The sequence below is a fragment of the Oncorhynchus nerka genome, unplaced genomic scaffold (genome assembly GCF_034236695.1).
Source record: "Oncorhynchus nerka isolate Pitt River unplaced genomic scaffold, Oner_Uvic_2.0 unplaced_scaffold_731, whole genome shotgun sequence".
NCBI classification, from domain to species: Eukaryota; Metazoa; Chordata; class Actinopteri; order Salmoniformes; family Salmonidae; genus Oncorhynchus; species Oncorhynchus nerka.
Window position 1 is genome coordinate 120,974 of NW_027040461.1, and position 8,478 is coordinate 129,451.

The window sequence follows — 8,478 nt, forward strand, 5'->3', positions numbered from 1 at the left end:
TAATTTCGCCCGCTGTTCTGACTTGATGGTTCACATGTAGCCTATAACCTGTTTTTGAGAAATATAATCATCGAATATTGTAAGAGCTTTCATTGTCTGCTTATTTACCCCCTTTATTTATCCTAAGGTTCTGACTTGGTGTACAGGGAGAACACTGTAAGAACGGCCCTATAACGATACAGGGCGAGACTCAGATGCAGACACGGGAGGCAGATGGTTCGAGTCTCTGATATTTATTATAAAGAAAGGGTGGGCAAGACACAGGTCGTGGACAGGCAAAAGATCATAAACCTGGTCAGAGTCCAGGAGGGACAGAGTGGCAGGCGAGGTCAGGGCAGGCTGAATGGTCAGGCGGGCTCAGTGTCAGGGCAGGCTGAATGGTCAGGCGGGCTCAGTGTCAGGGCAGGCTGAATGGTCAGGCGGGCTCAGTGTCAGGGCAGGCTGAATGGTCAGGCGGGCTCAGTGTCAGGGCAGGCTGAATGGTCAGGCGGTCAGGCGGGCTCAGTGTCAGGGCAAACAGAGATTTGGAAAAAGCAGGACCACGGAAAAACATACTGGTTGACTTGACAAAATATGACGAACTAGCAACAGACAAACAGAGAACACAGGCATAAAGGGGCAGGCCTGGAGGGGGGTGGAGACAAGCACAAAGACAGGTGAAACAGATCAGGGTGTGACAGGCCCATGTTCTGAATTCTGTCGCAGTACATTTTAAAAGTGCTGAACAAATAGTTATATTGACTACGGTCCATCCTAGCTCGCTCATTAAATGTCTTAATCTAATTTACAGATTGCCTCTTATCCGCTTGTCATCCCCTTACGCCATAGTTTGTACATCTCCATTGTCAGTAGAAACCAAAGCAAGTCAGCCATATCAACTATGTTATTATAAAAAGCAGTAAATGAAGCTGAATGAACTGTTTCGCTGCCAGACAAGGCTCCGCTGAGAGCCAGGTGTAGCAGTGGTACGGTGTTGGGACTCCGCTGATATCCAGGTGTAACAGTAGTAAGGTATTGGGACTCCGCTGAGAGCCAGGTGTAGCAGTAGTAAGGTGTTGGGACTCTGCTGATAGCCAGGTGTAGCAGTGGTAAGGTGTTGGGACTCCGCTGAGAGCCAGGTGTAGCAGTGGTAAGGTGTTGGGACTCCGCTGATAGCCAGGTGTAGCAGTAGTAAGGTGTTGGGACTCCGCTGAGAGCCAGGTGTAGCAGTGGTAAGGTGTTGGGACTCCGCTGATAGCCAGGTGTAGCAGTAGTAAGGTGTTGGGACTCCGCTGAGAGCCAGGTGTAGCAGTGGTAAGGTGTTGGGACTCCGCTGAGAGCCAGGTGTAGCAGTAGTAAGGTGTTGGGACTCCGCTGAGAGCCAGGTGTAGCAGTGGTAAGGTTTTGGGACTCCGCTGAGAGCCAGGTGTAGCAGTGGTAAGGTGTTGGGACTCCGCTGAGAGCCAGGTGTAGCAGTGGTAAGGTGTTGGGACTCCGCTGAGAGCCAGGTGTAGCAGTGGTAAGGTGTTGGGACTCCGCTGAGAGCCAGGTGTAGCAGTGGTAAGGTGTTGGGACTCCGCTGAGAGCCAGGTGTAGCAGTAGTAAGGTGTTGGGACTCCGCTGAGAGCCAGGTGTAGCAGTGGTAAGGTGTTGGGACTCCGCTGAGAGCCAGGTGTAGCAGTGGTAAGGTGTTGGGACAGCTTTATGTAGGTCTTAACAATTTGTGGGCATCGTTTGTCAGCCTTATAGTGCAATTCATGTATTGTTTAGGGCTGTGTAGTGGCTTTGCTGGCATGCATCCCACATTACATTGTCTTTGCCTCACCAAGATTTACATGCTAAAATCGCCACTGGAAAGATCCAATGCTGGAATTTATAAATACATTATCTGGCCTCTTGAAAGGACTAATCTCTATAATATATAAATCACTTTTGGAAAGTTCATATTCTGAGCTAGCCATGAAAAAACCATGATCCACAAATCTGAATAACCTTTAACTGGAACAGAATATGGAAAAATATGACCTTGGCATCCCGTCATCCCACCCACCAGCTTATACATTTTAAGTTTGTTCACAGACGGTATTTAACACCAAGGAAACATTTTACCGTGAAATTGGCTCCCGACTCCCAACTGCTTACGTTGTCCTTTAAACATTGTACCTGAAACCCTATTAAAAAAATACTAAATAAGTCAATATTTGGTCACAAAAAAAAAAAGGTAATGACTGTGTGACGTGTCTGGGTGTGTTGTGAGATGTCTGGAGACAGATATGTAATGAGAGATCACAGAGCACCACGGCCTTTAGTTCAGTCTGGGTGTGTTGTGATGTCTGGAGACAGATATGTAATGAGAGATCACAGAGCACCACAGCCTTTAGTTCAGTCTGGGTGTGTTGTGAGATGTCTGGAGACAGATATGTAATGAGAGATCACAGAGCCAGCCTTTAGTTCAGTCTGGGTGTGTTGTGAGATGTCTGGAGACAGATATGTAATGAGAGATCACAGAGCACCACAGTCTGGGTGTGTTCAGATGTCTGGAGACAGATATGTAATGAGAGATCACAGAGCACTACAGCCTTTAGTTCAGTCTGGGTGTGTTGTGAGATGTCTGGAGACAGATATGTAATGAGAGATCACAGAGCCAGCCTTTAGTTCAGTCTGGGTGTGTTGTGAGATGTCTGGAGACAGATATGTAATGAGAGATCACAGAGCACCACAGTCTGGGTGTGTTCAGATGTCTGGAGACAGATATGTAATGAGAGATCACAGAGCACTACAGCCTTTAGTTCAGTCTGGGTGTGTTGTGAGATGTCTGGAGACAGATATGTAATGAGAGATCACAGAGCACCACAGCCTTTAGTTCAGTCTGGGTGTGTTGTGAGATGTCTGGAGACAGATATGTAATGAGAGATCACAGAGCCAGCCTTTAGTTCAGTCTGGGTGTGTTGTGAGATGTCTGGAGACAGATATGTAATGAGAGATCACAGAGCACCACAGTCTGGGTGTGTTGTGAGATGTCTGGAGACAGATATGTAATGAGAGATCACAGAGCACCACAGCCTTTAGTTCAGTCTGGGTGTGTTGTGATGTCTGGAGACAGATATGTAATGAGAGATCACAGAGCACCACGGCCTTTAGTTCAGTCTGGGTGTGTTGTGAGATGTCTGGAGACAGATATGTAATGAGAGATCACAGAGCACCACAGCCTTTAGTTCAGTCTGGGTGTGTTGTGATGTCTGGAGACAGATATGTAATGAGAGATCACAGAGCCTTTAGTTCAGTCTGGGTGTGTTGTGATGTCTGGAGACAGATATGTAATGAGAGATCACAGAGCCTTTAGTTCAGTCTGGGTGTGTTGTGAGATGTCTGGAGACAGATATGTAATGAGAGATCACAGAGCACCACAGCCTTTAGTTCAGTCTGGGTGTGTTGTGAGATGTCTGGAGACAGATATGTAATGAGAGATCACAGAGCACCACAGCCTTTAGTTCAGTCTGGGTGTGTTGTGATGTCTGGAGACAGATATGTAATGAGAGATCACAGAGCACCACAGCCTTTAGTTCAGTCTGGGTGTGTTGTGATGTCTGGAGACAGATATGTAATGAGAGATCACAGAGCACCACGGCCTTTAGTTCAGTCTGGGGGTGTTGTGAGATGTCTGGAGACAGATATGTAATGAGAGATCACAGAGCACCACAGCCTTTAGTTCAGTCTGGGTGTGTTGTGAGATGTCTGGAGACAGATATGTAATGAGAGATCACAGAGCCAGCCTTTAGTTCAGTCTGGGTGTGTTGTCAGATGTCTGGAGACAGATATGTAATGAGAGATCACAGAGCACCACGGCCTTTAGTTCAGTCTGGGTGTGTTCAGATGTCTGGAGACAGATATGTAATGAGAGATCACAGAGCGTTTAGTTCAGTCTGGGTGTGTTGTGATGTCTGGAGACAGATATGTAATGAGAGATCACAGAGCACTACAGCCTTTAGTTCAGTCTGGGTGTGTTCAGATGTCTGGAGACAGATATGTAATGAGAGATCACAGAGCACTACAGCCTTTAGTTCAGTCTGGGTGTGTTGTGATGTCTGGAGACAGATATGTAATGAGAGATCACAGAGCACCACAGCCTTTAGTTCAGTCTGGGTGTGTTGTGAGATGTCTGGAGACAGATATGTAATGAGAGATCACAGAGCACCACAGCCTTTAGTTCAGTCTGGGTGTGTTGTGAGATGTCTGGAGACAGATATGTAATGAGAGATCACAGAGCACCACAGCCTTTAGTTCAGTCTGGGTGTGTTGTGATGTCTGGAGACAGATATGTAATGAGAGATCACAGAGCCTTTAGTTCAGTCTGGGTGTGTTGTGATGTCTGGAGACAGATATGTAATGAGAGATCACAGAGCCTTTAGTTCAGTCTGGGTGTGTTGTGATGTCTGGAGACAGATATGTAATGAGAGATCACAGAGCACCACAGCCTTTAGTTCAGGCTTTGTCATGGAAGGAAAGTATGACCAACAAATCAATATTAAACAATATTAAACCAATATAAACCAATATTAAACCAATATAAACCAATATTAAACCAATATAAACCAATATTAAACCAATATAAACCAATATTAAACCAATATAAACCAATATTAAACCAATATAAACCAATATTAAACCAATATAAACCAATATTAAACCAATACAAACCAATTTTAAACCAAATTTAAACCAAAACTAAAGTATTTTATTTACCTTAATTTACACATATTTCCTTCCTTATAAATAAAGTGTTGGTTGGTTGTATTCAACCCAGCGTCGGCCGGGTTTGGACGGGGTAGGCCGGCATCGTAAATAACAATTTGTTCTTAACTGACTTGGCCAGTTAAATACAAAAACTAATACAAATAGAGTCCATGATGAATTGAGGCTGTTCTGAGGGGGCTCAGTGTGTACTCAGTGTGTACTCAGTGTGTACTCAGGGTGTACTCAGTGTGTACTCAGGGTATACTCAGTGTGTACTCAGTGTGTACTCAGGGTGTACTCAGTGTATACTCAGGGTATACTCAGTGTGTACTCAGTGTGTACTCAGTGTGTACTCAGGGTATACTCAGTGTGTACTCAGTGTGTACTCAGTGTGTACTCAGTGTGTACTCAGGGTATACTCAGTGTGTACTCAGGGTATACTCAGTGTGTACTCAGTGTGTACTCAGGGTGTACTCAGTGTGTACTCAGGGTGTACTCAGTGTGTACTCAGGGTGTACTCAGTGTGTACTCAGGGTGTACTTAGTGTGTACTCAGGGTATAGTCAGTGTGTACTCAGTGTGTACTCAGGTTGTACTCAGTGTGTACTCAGTGTGTACTCAGGGTGTACTCAGGGTGTACTCAGGGTGTACTCAGTGTGTACTCAGTGTGTACTCAGGGTGTACTCAGGGTGTACTCAGTGTGTACTCAGGGTGTACTCAGTGTGTACTCAGGGTGTACTCAGGGTGTACTCAGTGTGTACTCAGGGTGTACTCAGTGTGTACTCAGGGTGTACTCAGGGTGTACTCAGGGTGTACTCAGGGTGTACTTAGTGTGTACTCAGGGTATACTCAGTGTGTACTCAGTGTGTACTCAGTGTGTACTCAGTGTGTACTCAGGGTGTACTCAGTGTGTACTCAGGGTGTACTTAGTGTGTACTCAGGGTATAGTCAGTGTGTACTCAGTGTGTACTCAGGTTGTACTCAGTGTGTACTCAGTGTGTACTCAGTGTGTACTCAGTGTGTACTCAGGGTGTACTCAGGGTATACTCAGTGTGTACTCAGTGTGTACTCAGGGTGTACTCAGGGTATACTCAGTGTGTACTCAGTGTGTACTCAGTGTATATCTGAAATCAAATGTAGGTTAAAGTTTCTTATAAAGGTCAAGGCCCTAATTTACAACACATGTGTATTAGCTACGGTGCTATCTAAAGTAGAATGGTATTACAATGACATTAAAGTTTGTCACAGAGAACGAGGAGTTAGTTTGAGAGGACACTGATGCACAGACAGACATCAAGGTTACAGACCCACTACTGGAACAGACTGGGGCCAGGACTCACATAGTATTGATAGTATGGGACATTTGATCTCATTCAGTCTGCTCTTTTATTTGTCAAAATGAGATAGGGAGAGAGAGAAAGAGAGAGAGAGAGAGAGAGAGAGAGAGAGAGGAGAGATAGGGAGAGAGAGAAGAGAGAGAGAGAGGGAGAGAGGGAGAGAGGGAGAGAGAGAGAGAGAGAGAGAGAGAGAGAGAGAGAGAGAGAGAAGGAGAGAGAGAGAGAGAGAGACAGAGACACAGAGAGAGAGAGAGAGAGAGAGAGAGAAGGAGAGAGAGAGGAGACAGACAGAGAGAGAGGAGACAGACAGATTATGTTAAGAGATCTTGCCACTCTCCCTGTCTCTACAGTGTTTCCACTGTCCAGCTCGCTGTACAGCCAACAGCCGACAGTCGTCCTGTGTTACTGTCTGGCTGCTTGGCTGCCATTCTATCTGGGGCCTATTGATGGGACTTCAGGGCAGAGAGACGGCCCTACCCGCCTACTCCAGCACTTTGTCATCTCATCTGGAGTCAGGCCACCTGTCTGTCTGTCCATATCCAACATGAGACACCCTGCATTTAATCTGTTGAGGAAGGGGGGGGGGGGGGGGCTGGTGTGGTGTGGTGTGGTGTGTGTGTGTGTGTGTGTGTGTGTGTGTGTGTGTGTGTGTGTGTGTGTGTGTGTGTGTGTGTGTGTGTGTGTGTCCACGCCCCCCTGGAGTCGATGTCCACGCCCCCCAGGCAAAGGTCAAAATTAGGAGGGCGGGAAAAGAGAGACTGGAAAAAGCCGGAGCTGAGACACAAAACACTGGTTGACTTGAACAAACAAGACAAACTGGCAACAGACAAACGGAGAACACAGGTATAAATACACTGGGGATAATGGGTAAGATGGGCGACACCTAGAGGATGGTGGAGACAAGCACAAAGACAGGTGAAACAGATCAGGGTGTGACCTCTGACATGTTACCAAGGTAACCCCATTACCACCAGACAGGAAGGTGTGACCTCTGACATGTTACCAAGGTAACCCCATTACCACCAGACAGGAAGCTGTGACCTCTGAGATGTTACCAACGTAACCCCATTACCAACAGACATGAAGCTGTGACCTCTGAGATGTTACCAAGGTAACCCCATTACCAACAGACAGGAAGGTGTGACCTCTGACATGTTACCAACGTAACCCCATTACCACCAGACAGGAAGCTGTGACCTCTGACATGTTACCAAGGAAACCCCATTACCAACAGACAGGAAGGTGTGACCTCTGACATGTTACCAACGTAACCCCATTACCACCAGACAGGAAGCTGTGACCTCTGACATGTTACCAAGGAAACCCCATTACCAACAGACAGGAAGGTGTGACGTCTGACATGTTACCAACGTAACCCCATTACCACCAGACAGGAAGGTGTGACCTCTGACATGTTACCAAGGTAACCCCATTACCACCAGACAGGAAGGTGTGACCTCTGACATGTTACCAAGGTAACCCCATTACCACCAGACAGGAAGCTGTGACCTCTGAGATGTTACCAACGTAACCCCATTACCAACAGACATGAAGCTGTGACCTCTGAGATGTTACCAAGGTAACCCCATTACCAACAGACAGGAAGGTGTGACCTCTGACATGTTACCAACGTAACCCCATTACCACCAGACAGGAAGCTGTGACCTCTGACATGTTACCAAGGAAACCCCATTACCAACAGACAGGAAGGTGTGACCTCTGACATGTTACCAACGTAACCCCATTACCACCAGACAGGAAGCTGTGACCTCTGACATGTTACCAAGGAAACCCCATTACCACCAGACAGGAAGCTGTGACCTCTGACATGTTACCAAGGAAACCCCATTACCAACAGACAGGAAGGTGTGACGTCTGACATGTTACCAACGTAACCCCATTACCACCAGACAGGAAGGTGTGACCTCTGACATGTTACCAAGGTAACCCCATTACCACCAGACAGGAAGGTGTGACCTCTGACATGTTACCAAGGTAACCCCATTACCACCAGACAGGAAGCTGTGACCTCTGAGATGTTACCAACTTAACCCCATTACCAACAGACATGAAGCTGTGACCTCTGAGATGTTACCAAGGTAACCCCATTACCAACAGACAGGAAGGTGTGACCTCTGACATGTTACCAACGTAACCCCATTACCACCAGACAGGAAGCTGTGACCTCTGACATGTTACCAAGGAAACCCCATTACCAACAGACAGGAAGGTGTGACCTCTGACATGTTACCAACGTAACCCCATTACCACCAGACAGGAAGCTGTGATCTCTGACATGTTACCAAGGAAACCCCATTACCAACAGACAGGAAGGTGTGACGTCTGACATGTTACCAACGTAACCCCATTACCACCAGACAGGAAGGTGTGACCTCTGACATGTTACCAAGGTAACCCCATTACCACCA